This window comes from Strix uralensis, chromosome 3, assembly GCF_047716275.1.
Source record: "Strix uralensis isolate ZFMK-TIS-50842 chromosome 3, bStrUra1, whole genome shotgun sequence".
In the NCBI taxonomy this organism is placed as follows: Eukaryota; Metazoa; Chordata; class Aves; order Strigiformes; family Strigidae; genus Strix; species Strix uralensis.
Genome location: NC_133974.1, coordinates 86,389,791 through 86,408,377, shown reverse-complemented (window position 1 = coordinate 86,408,377; position 18,587 = coordinate 86,389,791).

The window sequence follows — 18,587 nt, the reverse complement described above, 5'->3', positions numbered from 1 at the left end:
CTTGATAGAGGAACAAGGGAAAAAATAATCAGGAAAATATTGCAATCAAAGGAGTGGCATTTCTACATTTAATTTTATTTGAAAGATTAAAGGAAGAATACAGTATCAAGTACTCTCATGAATACCACCTGAAGTTGTCTTAATATTAATACTATCTTGTGATCAGTATTTCTCATGTGATTAAAGGTTGCAAATCAGGCTACAAATCAAGAAAAGAATAAAAAAGAAAAGTCAAAATGATCTAGACATTCTGTCCTCCTACTCAGCTTCTGCTGCAGTTGATAGCATTCAGAAATAAGTAAAAAATTTTCTTACCTTCCAGAAAGGGTGACATAAATAGAATGAGCCTATTTGCCAATGAAAATTATTAATAAATAGCTAGAATCAACACACTCATTAGTTTAGAATTGACGTAGGTGGAGCAACAAGTTCCCTAAAGTCTCCAATACCAAACAGCTACTGGGCTGACCACAGTTAGTAAAGTTAGTAATTTAAAGTCACATTCAAATTCCTAAGATTAACTACATCTATTACCTCCTGGGTTCAAAGACCCTTTTTTACTGGTGTATATTCCAATGCCTTTTTATAAGCCTTGATACCTATTCTAGGTTCTAGTATTTGGTACATATATATATATGTGCATGATTCGGTTGAAACTACAACTCCAGGCTTGGTATAAGACTGAGTTCAGCTCTGAGTTCACAGAGGAATTTTTGTCATATCAATATTTTAATGAAAATCCATTATACATAAGGGCAAATTTTAAACTGTTTAAACGAATATATTGTGCAGCTGGTATAGACAATATACTAACACCTGTGCATCTTTACTACAGACACCAGTCCAGGGTTACTGACACCCTAATTATAGCTACAATTTCAGACAAGCAAATGGTCCCTGAGCTTGACTATCAGCCACTCACAATTTCCTTCAAGAATAGTTTGAGCCTATTCTTAAAAATTCCATCTGCAATTGTAAAGTTTCTTTGTTTAACAGATTATCAGCTCTTCAGATTTTACAGTTCTTTGACTATTGAAGATCTGTTGTAACTTTTGCAAAATGTCTAGCCCAATGGTCACTTTGAAGTATATTACATGAAGAGATGCGTATCACCTGGTAAGAAATCTCAGTCACATTTAAATTATATTTGTTACAGTGCGCAATACACGAACAAATGTTCCTGTTATTCTCAACACATCTTTAAGAACCACTGACAATCTGCTTTATTTTCATATGGCATTTCTTTAATGTATTTTTCATTCTCTTGATTGTCTGGCGGTAATTTGTGCTTGATTTATGATATTTTGCATGTATTAAATGCTGAAAAAATAATTGGTGTAATTCTTCTTGCTGAATGCTTCTGTGTCAAAACTATGGGACTATCCATCCAATTTTCAACAACATGCTCATTGCAGGTGTCATTCAAAATGCCAAAACTAGGTGGGTTTTTTGCTATCTTGTGATTGTATCTCTAGTGTTTCCTCCTATAGACTACACAGAATGACTATATTCTGAAAGGAAACCACCCAAATACAAACATCTGTCCTATGTGTGTGCATTACATTATCTAAAACAGGAATATTACAAATGTGCAAAACCAGGCAGACAAAAGTTAAGAAAATCTGGATTAAGGATGCATGTTTAAATTTAAATTAGTTCTTTTTTTTTTTTTTTTTTGTAATGAAGTCATTAATCACAGTATCACACAATGTGTGAGCCTTGATTTGCATTGCCACCTACAAGAGAACAAGGGAAAAATCATAAATTTAAAAATTTAATGAAAGTTCTCATCAAATTTGCAAGTCAATTTAACCAGAAATATAAATTGTAACTAAACTTAACAATCTAGATCCTCACTGAAGTACTTAGGTAAGTATTCTGATTTTAATACCCACAGGGCATTCACTGATTGTGAATCAAGGCAAAATATGAATTTTACTCCCAAATTTTGGTCTTTGTCAAACATCAAGTCATTGGAAGTACAGTCACAAAGCCAGTCAAATAGAGCATCCAGTCTGGAAACCACTAGCTCCTGCATCACTTTTTCTGTTTTCATCTATGTAGGAGATATAATTAGAAGACACACAGGAGAAAGGTAGGAGAACTGGATGAATTTTTATTTCATTTGTATTAGCTATCAAAATAGCCTGTCATCGCCTGATCTCTACTAAATGCTATATTTAGTAGCTGAAGTACTACTAGCTGCAGTAAAGGCTAAGACAAATGGGTCCAGCACTTAAGCTTTTCTGAAATATGGAGAAATCAGGATGGTATTAGCCATAAGTAAGCCCAAAAATCACAGAATACAAGCTTATTTTTCCCACCTGGTTTCTGGACTGAAATAGAAGCCTGTGAGCAGGACTTGTGTTGGCTATTTATAAACTTGAAAACATTAGTAAAGTATATTTCTCCTGTGTTGAGGTCCTGACATACTGGGTCTGTAAAGCAAGTATTTGGCAAGTAATAAATCAAGTAAGTAATTTAAAACAAAATGTTATCAAATGGAATCAAATACAGAAATAGCTATTAATATGAGCCTGTCAATATTAGCCAAAACTGTTGGACTCTTATCTTAGATACCTGTTAGACATGGGGTGTGTCAGATTTTACCTGAATTAAAATCAATGTTTTGTCTTTTGTTTGTATTCACATTGGGCTTGTTCTAAAAGAAACTTAAGCACATGAATATGCACATCCAAGAAGTCACTCTGAAGTTATTAGGACTGTTTTTCCATGTTTTTATGTTTGCTGCTCTGGCTTCATTGACCTGCAGTCACTTTCACACAGTCAAAGTGTTTGACAAATTTTACAGAAGATTTCTGAGTGCAAAAGGTTCTGGACACAGATTTTTATTTCTAGTAAATTTGAAGCAAATATTTCAGACAAATTGAAGTGCTCTGAAAAACCCTCTTTTGTTAAGCGTTCATGTTTTCTGAGCCATACTTGACTGGTTCATATAACCATTTGAGAAACCAAATGATAGAGCACTATGGAATAATTCCAGAGTGTGGACTGAATTAATTTTAGAGATGAAAATAGATTAAAGAAAACATGAGGCGAGCTACTGAAAGTAACAGAATAACAGGAAAACACTAAAGAATAGGGAGTGCTTTGCTTCAGAAACTGTTCTCTTTTTTATGCAATGTATTAAGCAAACAAACATTACATTACTCATGCAATCAGAAACATCCAGGACTACAGGAAGGATGGGCCTGCAAAAGTTTCATTAGTTTTTCACAGTAACTATAGTTTTATCATCTAGTACTTAAAACTGTCTAAAACCATGTCCTAACTTTCTTGGACCTCTATTTATTTACATATGTATTCAGACAGCACTTCTTGTCGGCTGCTAGAGTATTGCAAGTTTCAACTGATGTTTGTGAACTATAGACCCTTCCACGTTGAAATCTTCCTACTAAACACAGTGAAAAGTATTTTCCCCTAATTACATGACTGTGCTGGTTCTGTCTTGACCCTGTGTCCTTAGAATGAGAGGCCTGAGTCTACCCTCTGTACATGGTTTTGTATTTTGATCACCATCTGTGTTATAGGCACAAAAGGTCAAAGAAGGGTTATTGCTAAACTTTTACTACATTTTCAACCTGCCCAAGTTTTATCTTTAACTTTCATTTTCTAAAGTTGGAATTGAGTTTCACTGAAATTTATCATCTCTCAATGTCGTGTCTAATACTTCTCAATAATAATAATGTATAAATATAAATATCTATATAAAAGCTTAACACTGTAGAATATCAGAGGTTGAAATTCTGCAGCTAGTCTGCCTCCAGCATGGGCTCCATCCCTCTTTCGGTCCTTCTGACCCCTGGGCTGCACAGCTCTCCCAGCCTGGCAGAGCGACACACAGCAGCTCCTGCACCTCTGCTGCCTTAGACTGACCTACCTTTCCCAGGCTCACAACTCCTTTTGCAAAGCACATCTCCAATCTGGGGACTTTTTATGTCTCCTCAGCTTGGTTGCCTTTCCTTTCCTCCACATTTCTTTTCTTTTTTCTCCTGTCACAGACCTAGAAATGTCCTAACTGTTCTCTCACCTTCCAGTTTGTCTCACAGACTTAACTGCTTTCCTCATCTCCCTTGAATCCTCATTTATTTTCTCTCTTTCTCTTCTCAATAACTAACTTCTCCATGTATGGACGCATTAACAGACGCACTTGGATCTAAATGTAAAACAGGAGAAAACTACACTGTGATAAACTCTTACAGACTAACAGGCTACGTATGAGGAACAAGGAAGCCAACTGGCACATATTTAGAAATCTGACACATATTTTCCTCATTCACTGATGGGTAAATTTTTTACTCCGAAGATCTTTCTCCAAGGGCTGTTTCATGTAGTCATGGATTTTATAAATGAGAACAGCTTTCCTTACCACAGGTTAACCCATTCATGTATCCCTACACTGCATCCTTTCTGGTCTTTACCTCCTCACAGGTTATTTTTCCACCCTTTTTAATAACCTGTATCAGCAGAGGTCTGGTTTTTCTATAGCTGTCATCCCATCTTTTGCCTCTTGCCTGTAAATCTGCTCTGGTTGATTCCCCCTTTCCAGTTCCATTTTAAATGTTTTCCAATACAATTCAAACTCATCGAGAGCCTTTTTTTGGTTGTTGTTGAACATGGATTTCTCTTCACCAAACCACAGAAACTGTTCAGCTTCACCCATCTGGACCCATCAGCTGTCTTAATACCATCAGAAACACTCTTTAAATATTATTCTCTTTTGGTGCCCGTGACACCATCTTCTCATTTTCATTCCCTTCTTCTCTCTCCAACTGTTTCTTTGGCACAGCCTTTAGAAATCCTCCTCTGTCTTGTTGTCATTTTCATTGACAGTTTCTTGTTCTCCATCTCTTCTACTTCTGTATTTTAATTCTCGGTAATGTCCAACCACAAAAAAAAAAAAAAAAAAAGCTTTCATTCTGTCTCTGACATATGATCTTGGATTTTTATCTATTACCCTAAACTTAAACCTTATCTATTACCTGTTAAATCTTTGTCACTGCAAAAACAGACCTCTGTGTTGGCTCCATCAAATTGTGTATTGAAGGAAGTTCTTGAATTTGACAATCACCAAAATAAAACAACAGAACAATTAGGATGTGTGTCTATGAGAAATAGGCCAACTAGACTTGTTTTTTGCAGAGCTGTAATTTATTTGAACAGTTTAAATTAAAGAGTTTAGAAAATAAAACCATTTTTTTTATCTTGTTGCAGCACATATTGATGACTGCCAGTAGAAGAAAGAGATGGGAAAATAATTAGCTGGACATATTGGACAGAATATCTTGAACTTCTGAGTGATCTCAAGCTTTATATCACATTAGTAATCACAGTCATGGGGGGTTGTGGCAAATGAATCTTGAGTATTTAGACAGGACAATTTAGGAGATTGCTGTCCCATCTGTTCACCCCACCTTTCTGCCAAACACCACTGCCATAACAGCGACAGAAAAAATGAAAAGATGTTCCCAGCTGACGTGTGATCTTCAACCACCAGCAAGGCTGGGATCGCAGAAGTATAACAAGCTGACTTACAGTGGGAAAGGCACACAAACACAACTGCTTCTGCCTTCCTTTCCAAACTTCCCTAATTGCTGGGGAGGAAGAAGGTGGGTTACTAGCGGAAGAGGATTGTTTTAAATCACCGTAGCTGTTTGCTTTCCTGAACTTGAGTCAAAATGTCACCATTTCTTCCTTTCACACCCTTCTCTGCTACCCTCAAAGCATCAGTGTGGTTGCCTGGGTCAGTGCTGGGGACAAGCATAATGAAAAAGGAGCCCATACATAAGGTTTCACAGAACTGTTCACAGTCTGCTGTCCACTGAGGGGAGATAAAAATCTGTACTTAAATACTTCATTTAGCAAGACACAGCATTTTGAGTCTGTTCTGTGCTCTCTGACCTGAGACAACCCAGGCGAACCTGTGCCCTGGCTGAGTCACTGCCAGCAGCATGCTCTGCCATCAGCCTTCCCAGCACAAGCAGATACACAATGCAGTCACCAGTAGACTATTAGTACATAACTAATTATTTAAGTTGTATCTTTTACACAGCTTAAAAATAGTAATGACTTGTACACAGCACTAATTAAACCTAATTTCTTTATGTGCTTGCAGTCATTAGTGCTCATTGCTGAGGAATCCATTATTTATCTATTAAAACAGTTCTCCTATTCTTGGCACAGAGTAGCACACAGATGAAAGGTTAATTTTTGCGTGTTTAAAGTTCAGTGAGGGGAATGTAAGCACGGAAATGTATTTCACCAGTTAGGCAACAAAGCAACAAAAAATTCTGCTGCATAGCAATGTCCTTTACTCTTTTGACTAAGAGGAATCCATCATTTCATGGAATGAAATCCATTGTTTGAGTCATTCTTGTTAGGATATGTGATAAAAGCCTGTCTGCACACCCACAAAAGAACACAGAGGTACAACTGTTAAAAAGTACCTGGACTCTTATGTTAAAGATTTTGGTATGGGGCAAGCTCCTCCCTGCCTCCCTGATACAGTTGTTCAGCTTTGTCTCTGGTCATTAACCATTCAGTGCAAAATTGCCTCTGGAGATTATCCTGCAGTTATCCTCTCTCTCTGGCTCAACAGGTAATTAACTATGCCATAAGAATGAAAGAGTTTCCACTCAAGATTTCTGCCTCCAAACTTATTCATCTCAGCTTTCCAGTTTGGCATATCTCCTAGCATCACCAGTCACTCAAGACACAGATGGAGACGTTAACAAATTACACTGGCACAATTAAGAAAAACTCATGGCTTGACTGAGTTTGGTAGAAGTACCTTGTGCTCCTTGAGCACTGATGAGAGATGTAGGCTTTCCAGACAAGAGTTCAAGATCCTGAGACAGACCAGTGAGCCAACCAAGGGAAAGTAGGAGGACCCTGGTTTGGGTCCTGCATCTCCTAGAAGAGACACAGGTTGGTCCCTTGGATTGGAGCTTCCAAGAGAGTGTGGAGATTGATCACAAAAGTGAGGGGAAAAAATCTCAGAGTGAAGAACAGCCATGTTTAGACATTTGTTAACCTGACTAGTCCTTCCTTTAAGCCAGTGGAATAAACCAGTCACCCAGCATGTGAGAACTGAAGTGTCAAGAATAGTAAATGAAGGCATATGATAAATGACCTGTTGAAAGAAGCAGCCACTCCTGCAGAGAGTAAGGCAAGCAATGTGGCTGAAAAGAGGAGCTTAGAGTTGGTGTTGGTTTTGAACAGCATTTGTATTTGCTTTGTCCAAGCATGTGTCATCTTGAGAAATCAAAGTGTTCTGTTTATTCTCCGTGTTCTCCTTTGGTTCATTTTCACTTCATCACATAGTATTATGCTCATAATGCAGAGCTCCCCAAACAGGTCACCCAGTTCAAATTATGAACTTGAAAGCAGAAAGTAGACACTGAAGAGTGTTTGCTCTGATTGCTGGAACTTAAAAAAAAAAAAAAAAAAAAAAAGAAGAACTTTTTGGTTTAGTTTTTGTTTTTACTTTTTTCTAATTAGGAAAATGAAGCACTTAAGCGCCAATGCAAAGGAAAGCATTTTGAAGTTCAAGAGCTTTTTGATAAATGATGGAAGACAATATTTAAACAATTCTTGCATTTCCCCTGCAATCCAGTGCTGTTTGTACCAAAGATTATTGTCACTAGCCATGCATACAACCCACTGTGTTTGGTTTTCAGTGAGAAATCTAACATGCTAGAAAGACTACATTATGAAGAGCCAGACCAGCTGTTTTGCATAACAAATGCTTGGCAGCAATTTTACTTACATATAATCTAATGTATGATGCCTTGAAAATGTTGAAAGTGATTTCTTATACATTTGTTCTGGCAATATAAAATACAATAGCATTAATAAAATACACTGAGGAATCAAATAATCAAACAGTCAAGCTGTCATGCTATGACTGCATTTCTTGTTGGGCGACACAAGACACGGCATGTGAGCTTTGACTCCTTTCAGATATCAAATTGTCTGTTTGTAACAATCAATTTTTATGCTTCTGTATTACTAAAGTGAAAATGTTTTGACACATTATAATTCTTTTTTTTTTTCCCCACAAAGCATCCTGAACACTCCTGTCACCTTTGCCTAGAAACTGCTGAATACCATTATGTTATTTCTGTGGGACAGGATTATTAAGGCATTTTCTTAGTACATGACAAAGACCTTAAATGGTGGATAGGAATCTGGTGTACAATACAGCTACACTTGAGTCCACAGTCAATATTTGTGGTGCCTGCATTTTCCTCAATTAAGTAAGATGAGACTATTATGATGAAGTTCACTGCTTGGATTTTTTACCCTGAAATTTAAATGTCCATAAAGTTGGAAACCAAGCAAACTTCCCTCAAAATATTAACCTAAATAAAAATGATTAAAGAAAAAAAAATAACCCTAAAGCAAAAGAAAATAATCTGTTTGAAGTCAGACAGAAGATATCTATTTTTTCCTAGGGAAATGATACTTATTTTTCATTTCCCAAAGCCATATTGTTCAAATAAGAGTAATAATGTATTTCAAGCAATTTTTTTTTCCTAAAACCTCTGATTTAGCTATCTAGCAAAAAAAACGCCACCATGGTGCATTCATCTCACAGTGACAGGTAGATGAAATTTAAAATATTATAGTAAAATCTCAGTATTCTGATACATTGTGGTAAAATATTGCCAGCAATTTAAGCATTAGAATAATCCATAATCACAACGTGTATAACTGATATCAAACAGCCTGCTCCTTGTTCTCTGACTAAAAAAAAATTACCAGTGTTGGTAAATAACTGTTTTAACACTGCACTAATGCACAATGTCAAACTTTTTTGGTTTGCTCTTCAGTTGTTTGGAATGATTAATATTTTATTGTGTTTCTGAAACTAAGTATTGCCATTACAACCTACAACTTTAAAGAACCAACCACCACTCATCAGTTACATTTCCATCATCTTATGAATGTGCAAATTAGAAACCTACAAACTGTTCCAACAGATGTCTAAATGTCTCAACAGGCAAATGTCCAGAAAATATCAGGTGTTAAATGGAAGGTATTACAGATAATACTGGTACCTTTGGAGTTCATCAAATTCTTATCTCTACAGCTATATAGAAAATGCTGTAAGTATGGGGGACATTTGTGAAGACTCAAAAGTCTGATGTAGCAGGAGTGATGCTGGATAGCTGGAGGAAGATACAAATATGGTAAATCAAAGTAATATTTCCATTTAAGAGTGACGTGGAGTGCTCAGGCAAGTGGAACCCCAGTTCATAATTCAGGAAGAAAAGATGCAGATTTGGTCTATTCACTACAGAACAACCGATAGTAATCAGCTTTTTTCTGAAAAGGATGACATCCTGTAGACACTGTGCTCTGTTGAGTGCAAAGCAAATGACCTTCAAACTTTTATTCAGACATTGATATGAGTGAAATTCATGCCCCAACATATTCTGTTTTCTGTATTTGTGTGTAATTATCTTTTGTTAGTTGGCAGCTATATACAAGGAGAATAGATATAATTTTATGAGGGGCAATAGGTATACTCTAGGTATTTGATAGAAAATAGGAGTCCTGTAAATAAAAAAGTCAAGGTTATATAGCAAATTTACACTGAAGCAGTCATAAGTGTAACATTTGTTTGTTTTCTTCTGTGTTGTTTAGTCTTGATTACGTAAGTGTTGTTTCAGTACCTTTTTGCACAAGCTAATACACAGATGAAAGAAAATAAGTAAAATACTTCCTAATTCAAGTACAAAAGAACAATAGTCTCTCTCTCTCTCTCTCTGCACCTCACCCACACGTACCTTCTGATCAGTTGTGCAAAAAGAACACACGTTAAAAAAAGGTTGGCAAGCTCTCCCCACAAGCTTTTCAGCAATTGTAATGATGATTAGCAGAAACACTGCAGGTACACGATTCATGTGAAAGCATCAGGCAGCTCTCTGACTAGTAGTGTTGGAAGACTGAGCAAATAGATTCATTTACTCTCATGAATGTTATTTGCATGCATTTTTTTTTAATTCGTGAAGCAACAAACAAACCAGTAGCTGTTCTACAGAATAATAATTAATATGTTACTTAAAGAAAGAAGGTTAATATTGTTGGTTGAGATTTTGTTCAGACAAAAAGGCTGATGTTTTTTGGTCAGCCTATGCATAAAGTTACATAAATTATGACAAAGAGAATTTTCTAGAGGGTTAGCTTTCTAAATTAACCTTTAGCTTTTCCTTTTGAAAATGCCTTCCTGAGCTCTTTTTAAATGAAATGAAGACTAATGAAGATATAGAGAGGAATTTAAATTCAAATATACTAAGATAGTTCAGTGGCTAAATCCTGATGAAATCAGGAGGAATTATATGCATTGTTGTCACGTCGTTGTTCTTGTTTCCATTGACAGTCAACCTTCTGGATGACTTAGCATTTATAAAATCAAATAAACTAATACAAAAGCCCATACAGCAACTTTATAATCTCTCCTGACACAAGGTGAGAAACTGCCTTTAAAGATTTATTAAGTATTATATGGTCACATATTAGGTTGGACAAGAATTAAACAAACACCCTTAGGCAATGCATTATTGACCATGTCGAAGGGTATATGAAAGAATTATGAAACTTTCTTCTTTCCTTCTTTATTTTCATCTGTAATTCAGATTAAGACGCCATGCCCTGATGCAGCCTCAGCAATAAATCTAAATGCTGTCTTTATTTGTAATAACTTATTCCTATATTTGGCAGAAACTCTCAGTTGTGTACTTCTCTGCAGTTGACTCAGATCTCAGCACAGCAGTACCATGAGATTTAAGCTGCAGAATTTAAACTTCCATCTTGCTACATAGACCTTGAATAAGAGTTACTTCACCCTTAAAACGTCCGAAGTCTGACTGTAATATGCATTCAAAAAGAATATGTTAGACACTTCTCTAAACCAGCAGAGGTTAGTGCATCCTAGGAGCTGCTCTAACCTGACAGATCTCCAGAACTGTTCACACCTCTGAGAGTTACTGGGGGCACAAAATTCTGAGTAACTGATTTATGAAGAGTTAGAGAAGAAGAATCCCTACTTACAGGAAATCAGGAACAATGGAAGGTGGCTACAGGAGTGAGAGGTCCCATACTTGAGGAATGTGGAAAAGAAGGAACAATTTATAAGGTGGGAACTTATTTTCCCCCTGCAGCCTCTCAGCCTTGCCAATTTCTTTGTATTGCCTAGGAACCACAAAAAACTGTGTGGCCACATCCTATTAACTCCCTACACTATTGACTCATATACACTTGACTCAGTACACTATTGACTCATATCATCTATCCTTTACAACCCCTTTAGCTACCCACTGAGTCCTCTCAGCTATCCTCTCTCATTGATTTACAGATAGAAAACTGAAAGCAGTCTAAGATGGGAAAATTAAATACCATCTACACTTCCGCAGAGCTTTGAGGTAGCTGTGACTGTCCACAAAACAGTTTTGCAGGAGCAACAGAAAAAAACAGCAAAGTAGTGGGTTTTTTTCCTACAATCCCCATGAAATGGAGAAAATTATCTTTGAATCTCAAACAAAAAAAATAAAAAAGAAGATGGATTGCTTTCATACTCGCTTTAAGAGGGCAAGGGCATGAAGTGTCCACATGGATTGAAGCCATAAAGCTTTACAGAAAACTGCTGTCAAATGCAGATAAATTGCCTTATTTGGCATAAGCTAAAAAATTTTCTAACAAAAAAAAAATATTCACAGCAAAAAAAAATTAAGAAACACTCAGAGACACCTATAGTCCTTGAATATTCTTGCCTAGTTTTGTTCCACTTTTTCCACTGGCTTAAATCCAAGTCTGTTTAAATTAAGCAACTGAATAATCACCTTACTGTCTTTGTACTGCCGAAGTGAGGAGGTAAACAGATGAGTTTGTCCCTTCCAAGCTGGTGTATTCCCAAGATCTCTGGACTTTCATGCATTCAGCTTTTAAAGAAAAATTCAGCATCTGCAAAGAATGTATCTCTTCTAAGGCTACACCCAGAAATAAACTTGAAAACATTGCTGACAGAGAGAGAGTTAAGTATTTCTAACATTCATGGCGCATGCTGTGATAAGTCTAGTATTACTCTTAAGCATCAGATATGCTGCATCAGAAATGTCATTTGTTCTATTAGCCTAAGGTATTTCTATTAGTCTCTTACATCAATGCCAAATATTGCATTGAGTGATTTTCAGGTAAAACTTTAATTACTTTAAGTTTCATATTGTCCTTCAGGTTCTCAACAGAGCATCACACTATTGTGGGACTAATTCTTGTTTCTGTCTAGCTGACTAGAACATGAATTTAAAGTACCTCCTATCTACATAAATTAGTGTTTTACTGCTCAAGTATACATTTATAAGTGTAGCAGTTCATTTAGTATCAAAAGGACTAGTTTTGACCTTGCCTGTTCTGGATAAACTCTCTCCTTCAGACATGCATATGCTCTAAATAGCTTCATATTAGCGGAACCATTTATGCATTTTGACTTTTTCGAGCAGTATAAAAGACTTAGATACTCTTGAAAGCTTTAAGCTTTAACATCAAAATTGTTTTAATAATTTGTAGGTTTGATTTAGGGTTCTTTTATTCCTTGAATTTATTTTATCAATAAAGAGCCTAGCATGGTCCCTGTAAAAACAGATATGTATTGGTAAAATGTCTTTCCTTTCCAAAGTGAAACAGCAATTAACTAATATAAAGATCAGTATAATTGCATCAGTGTGAAGCAGTCATCCAACTTAAACTCCAGGAAAGATAAAGTTTTATAACCTTCTAGCACAGACAAGCTCTGATTTTCATCACTTTTCAGTGGGTACATACTGAATGTTATTTGGACACCGTTTCTCTAGAACAAGCATTATGAGTAGATTGGTAGGGATCTTTAATTCCTTAAATTTACATGTATTTGCAGAAAAGCTATAGGTCTACTTATCTAACAGAAAGAGGCTTCACTTCTGAAAGTCAATTTCTAGTCTAACTTTTCTTCTAAAACACATTCCACCCCCTCTCTGAATTTATCTAGGAGAAAACGGGTTTTTTATAAGGGAGCCATATTTTCAATTATCACTTATGGTCCCAGATGCTTGTCACAAGCAGAAATATACTATACAATTATTTTGAAACAGCATATAGTGGGAGATATTGATAAAGATTTATTACATTTTAAATGTTTGGGCTCTGTCCACTTGGCTACTATACCATACTGTGATTGCAAACTGAACTGTCATCATTTCATTAAGATTTGACTTTTGCCTACAACTTCTTCCTTTTCTTCTTGGGTTTTCTTTTAATAAATGTCCCAATATCTGTCCTCTTCAAGGATAATGAAGACATAGAACCACTGCTACAGCTGAGGTTGATATACAGGATCAAATCTAGCCCTTCAGCTGGAAAGAGCATTTTCCAGGTCAGGTCTGAATTAGATCTAAACCTTTCACTGTAAGTCACAATGGGAACACTTACCTTTAAAAATATCAGACCTTTTGACTGAATGTGTTTCAAATAAGCCATATTTTAGATGAAGTGACAAAGTATATATTTTCTTTGTTTTAAAGACTTTCCACATCCAAATCTAACTTTTCTTTAGCAAGTATGATACAAAACATAGGGGGGAAAAAGGAGCGTAGGATTAAATAAGTAATAAGGCATTGTTTTGTCCCACTTTCCTATGCCCTTGGTACAGTTATCTCACCATTTCTGCACCTACCCAATCATCTTTCCACTTTGCCCATACCACCCCAGTTCACTCTTGAGAACATTGGGGAAGACAACATCAAAAGTCTTACAAAAGTTAAGAGGTATGACATCTTCTGTGATTCACAAAACCACAGGTTCAGCAGTGTCACAGATGTAAACTAAATCAGCCCTACAGAACTTTTCTTGTCATATCCATGTTGCCTTTTAGACAGTTCCTTTTTTTTTTCTTCTAGGCACTTCTCATATATAAGATATACCTCAAAGGTCTCTGACCGGTAAAGAAATTACTCAGTCTCATCCAGCTTGCAAGATAACAGCTGAAGAGTGAACCTGTTCAGAGGGAGATTTGCAAAGGCATTTCTTACTGCTAGATAAAAAATTCCAAATGTTTCCAAATATTCTAAGCCAACCATAACTGTCCACAATTTCAGAGAAGCCATTCTCTAGTCAGATAAAACCATATTAAAATCTGTTGCAATTATCTGCAAGAATACAACACTCTTATTGGTTGTAATTTCATGCTGAGAAATCCAGTAAACAACATACTGTCTTCCAAAGAGCAAATCATTTCCACTTAGTTTAAAATTACGGATGAAGGTTCTAGCTTGAAAAAAAAAAACTATTAGATAATCTTCTCACATACTATTAGATAATCTTCTCACATAATGAGATGACATTTCTTTGAATAATTGAATTTCTAATGGTGTCAGTAGTATCTGTCAGTCAGACAGGATCGTTGGTGAAATATTCATAGGAACTTTGCAGTAATCCTTAAACTCTGTAAGCCTTTTGAATTTTCAGTGGGTCAGCTACTGCATTCAGATTTGCTTGTAGCACTCAATGACTTCTTCCTGGAAGGGGCTACAGGAAATGGTAGAGAAATCATTCCATTAGTAAGGTTTCATTATTCATCTTCAACTTTGCAAATTGTCAGTTTTCCCTAATACATTTGATGAAATTATTTCTACCTCTGGTTATAAACATTAACAAACAGCTTGCACAGAGCATATTTGCCATACTTTGACTCCTACATAAATTTACCTAAATAGTCTCATATAAGTCTATTTCAGACCATAAAATAATAGTAATTTAGGTTATTATGAATAAAATTACAATATGCCAGAGAACCTTGATATTAGTATAAAAATAACTCCTGATCTTAATATTCATATTTTACAATAACTATTATAACTCCACAGAAAGCCATATGCCATCCTTCTAGAACTCAAACAATTTTATTATAAATCATTAGCTATTCAAATAGATGAGCATTAAAATAGAAAATATATGAGCCTGTAGACCAGAATAGTTTATTTCTAAAGGTGGACCTGAAAGAGATTGACTTTTAAAATAGACTTGCACTGGAAAGCTCTGTCTTGTTAAATATGTAACATAATATTAGGAAATCTGGTTTTAATTTGCTTATAATTTATCCATAATTTAGTCATTAAGTTTGACTTTCGTGTGATGGAGTCTGAATTTTTCTGAAACCTTTCATCATGAAAAAATCACACAGAAAATAGTACCATGGCAAACATTGTGTTTTCTGGTCTCTTAAAAATTGAAACAAATAACAGTTCTGATAATCACTTCATTGGAAATCATCCTTTAGAACAGCATATTTAGACTTGTCAGGAGGACCACTTGGCACTTCAGGTATATGTGCTTTTTTTCCCCCTGTTCCCATAGACTCTTCAAATTAAGGAAAGATACAAATCCTTAAGGATGTGGGTTTGTATTGGGTTTGCATGGTGAGGTTTTGGTAGCAGGGGGCTACAAGGGTGGCTTCTGTGAGAAGCTCCTAGAAGCTTCCCCTATGTCTAACAGAGCCACTGCCAGCCAGCTCTAAGATGAATCCACTGTTGTCCAAGGCTGAGCCCATCAGTGACAGTCATAGCACCTCTGTGATAACATGTTTAAGAAGGGGAAAAAAACCTGCTGCATAACATCAGCTGGAAGAGAGGAGTGAGAATATGAGAGAAAGAACTCTGCAGACAACAAGGTCAGTGAAGAAGGAGGGAGTGGAAGTGGTCCAGAGATCCCCCTGCAGCCCCATGGAGAGAGGAGCCCACACTGGAGCAGGTTTGCTGTCAGGACTTGTGACCCTGTGGGGGACCCACACTGGAGCAGTCTGTTCCTGAAGGACTGCACCCCACGGGAGGGACCCTGTGCAGGAGCAGTTCATAAAGAACTGCAGCCCATGGGAAGGACTCACGTTGGAGAATTTCATGGAGGACTGTCTCCCATGGGAGGGACCCCACACTGGAGCAGGGGAAAAGTGTGAGTCATCCTCCCCCTGAGGAGGAAGGAGCGCAAGAGACAACGTGTGACATTCCTTGTCCCCCTGCACCACTGGAAGGGAGGAGGTAGAGAAATTGAGAGTGAAGTTGAACCCGGGAAGAAGGGAGGGGTGGGGGCAAGGTGTTTTACAATTTGTTTTTTACTTCTCATTATCCTACTCTGATTTGATTGACAATAAATTAAATTAATTTTCCCCAAGTTGAGTCTGTTTTGCCTGTGACTGTAATTAGTGAGTGATCTCTCCCTGTCCTTATCTCGACGCATATGCCTTTTGTTATATTTTCCCTCCCATGTCCAGCTGAGGAGAGGAGTGATAGAGATGCTTTGGCAGGCACCAGGAGTCCAGTCAAGGTCAACCCACCACAGGGTTATTGTACAGTCAGGAGATGGGCTCCATGCCTGCACCTGACATAGTTTTTCTCTGGACTCAGTAGCCATGACTATACTGCTAAATTACACATGCTTGTAACTATTCTCTGCAAATAAATGTATGCCACAGAAGTGAATAACAGATGAAACCTTGTGAGCAAAACCTAATTTTGATGGTCAAACACTGTCTTTGAATTAATAGAAAGGACTACCATTTCATCAGGCTCTTGTACCACCTCCATGGCCATGCTGGCATGACCTAAGGGAGGTCCATTGGTCAACAGAAAGAACAGAGCATGAATCTGGTGTGTTCAAGACTCTGTATACCCTCAAAACACTTTTTTCGCATAGGGAAGTTCATGACAGCAGAGAGTTATGAACTTACAGAATTAAATAAGAAAAACTGATTTGGTCTGGGTACCTGGGAGACCTACTTTCACATACCAAAAGGATTTGCCGGATACACTTATTCTATTAGTTTACAATAGTATCAAAATAATCCAAGCCTCACACACCTGCACCTCCTTACAAGCAGCCACAATTTCAGAGACACCATCTACTTTGCGTTGACAAGCCTGGTCTTTCATTTGGACATGTTCTTCCTGTGAAGGAGAAAATACATCAGACTTGTAGTTTCTCTCCTTTGATGGGGATTGTTTTAAGCTATCCCTTTCGGCCCAGAAAGGGTAATTTAAAAAAAAAAAAAAACAAAAAAAAAAACAAAGGCAAAAAACCTTATTGAGTAAGTATCTGATAGAAATACAGAAATGTTTGTCCTGTTTCTGAAAATATACTGCAAAAGGCATTGTTTTACAAAGCTATTTAATTGCTTACCTTAATGCAACTTCATCCTAGGGTAAAATAGCATAGTTATGAACCATAAATAACTGGCTAAAAAGCCTATCTAAACTCTAACTTGTAGAAAATAGAGAGGTTTTAAACAATACATGTAAACTTGTAGCATACAAGTTAGTATGCTAAATTTGCAGGCACTTTCCTTAAGTGTCAGAACATGGCAAAACTTCACCATGTACTGACAATTTAGTTGATAAAACTGAATTCTTATTTGATGCAAACTAATGGAAATCCATCTACAGTTGAGGGTCAAAAGTTAACCCTTTCCACATCCAACAAGAACTTAGTCTGACTTCTGGATACTGTGATATTTTTAATCACAAGTTGTACCCACTAGAAAATGAAGCAATGGATATATCTCCCCCCCCTCTCTCTTCAAAATAAATATCCTTAATTTCTGTATACTAAGAAAACAGTTTTATACAGATTTCTGGCAGTGTAATCGTGATTAAAATATTTTGTGGCAGTAGATGCTTAGCAATTTTAGCTTTTAAAACCATTATTGTAATTTCTTATCCTTTGACTTCTACACTTTATAGGTAATTTGACCAAGAAAAGTTTTCTTTTTCCTCCCTCACATGTAAATAGAAAAACACTGCTCCAGTTTTGGGGCATCTGGTCAACTGTTTTCCTAATTCATTTACTCTCAGTCAGGCTGCTATATGGTTGACTATTGCATCCTGCCCCAGTCATCCAGCTTCCACCACTGCCTCTGAGGAAGGTAGGCTCCTATCCCCCTGTCAGCATCACACTAGACTGTCAGCTAAAATGCAGCCATGATCCTGTTATTTTCCCCTCTTATCAGTCTTCTAAAATATTTCTGCTTAATAATGACTTCATGCATAACAACCCCACTGATATCAGTTTGTAGCCCAGAAGTTAGACATCCCTTATAATTTTATTTAAATCTCAGAGACAAGTATTCAAAAAGACCAAGCCTCTGACACAGAAGTCTAAAAAATTATTAAGCCTCTCTATTTCAAAATAAGTGGATCTTGTTTGCTTGTCTGAAACTTTAGATAAAGATGACTTTCAAAGTAAAAACACTTTGCAAAAAAGTACATATTGACAACTGAATGATGAAAAGCCCATTTAAAAAAAAAAAAAAAAAAGAAAAAAGACCACAGTTCACTTGCTTTTTTATCTGCTTTTCATGACAGGTTTGGCCAGCTGCCATCTACTTTCTCCTCATGTCCTGCAGGTGACAGTAGATTTGTAGACAAACTGATTAGGCAGACTGAGAAATGCTTCTCCAGTTGCTCTCATTTTTCTTTGTCACCTCAGGTGGAGCAAGAGTCACTCTCAACATCAGTGATGTCCCTGCTGGCTGTCGCCCCAAT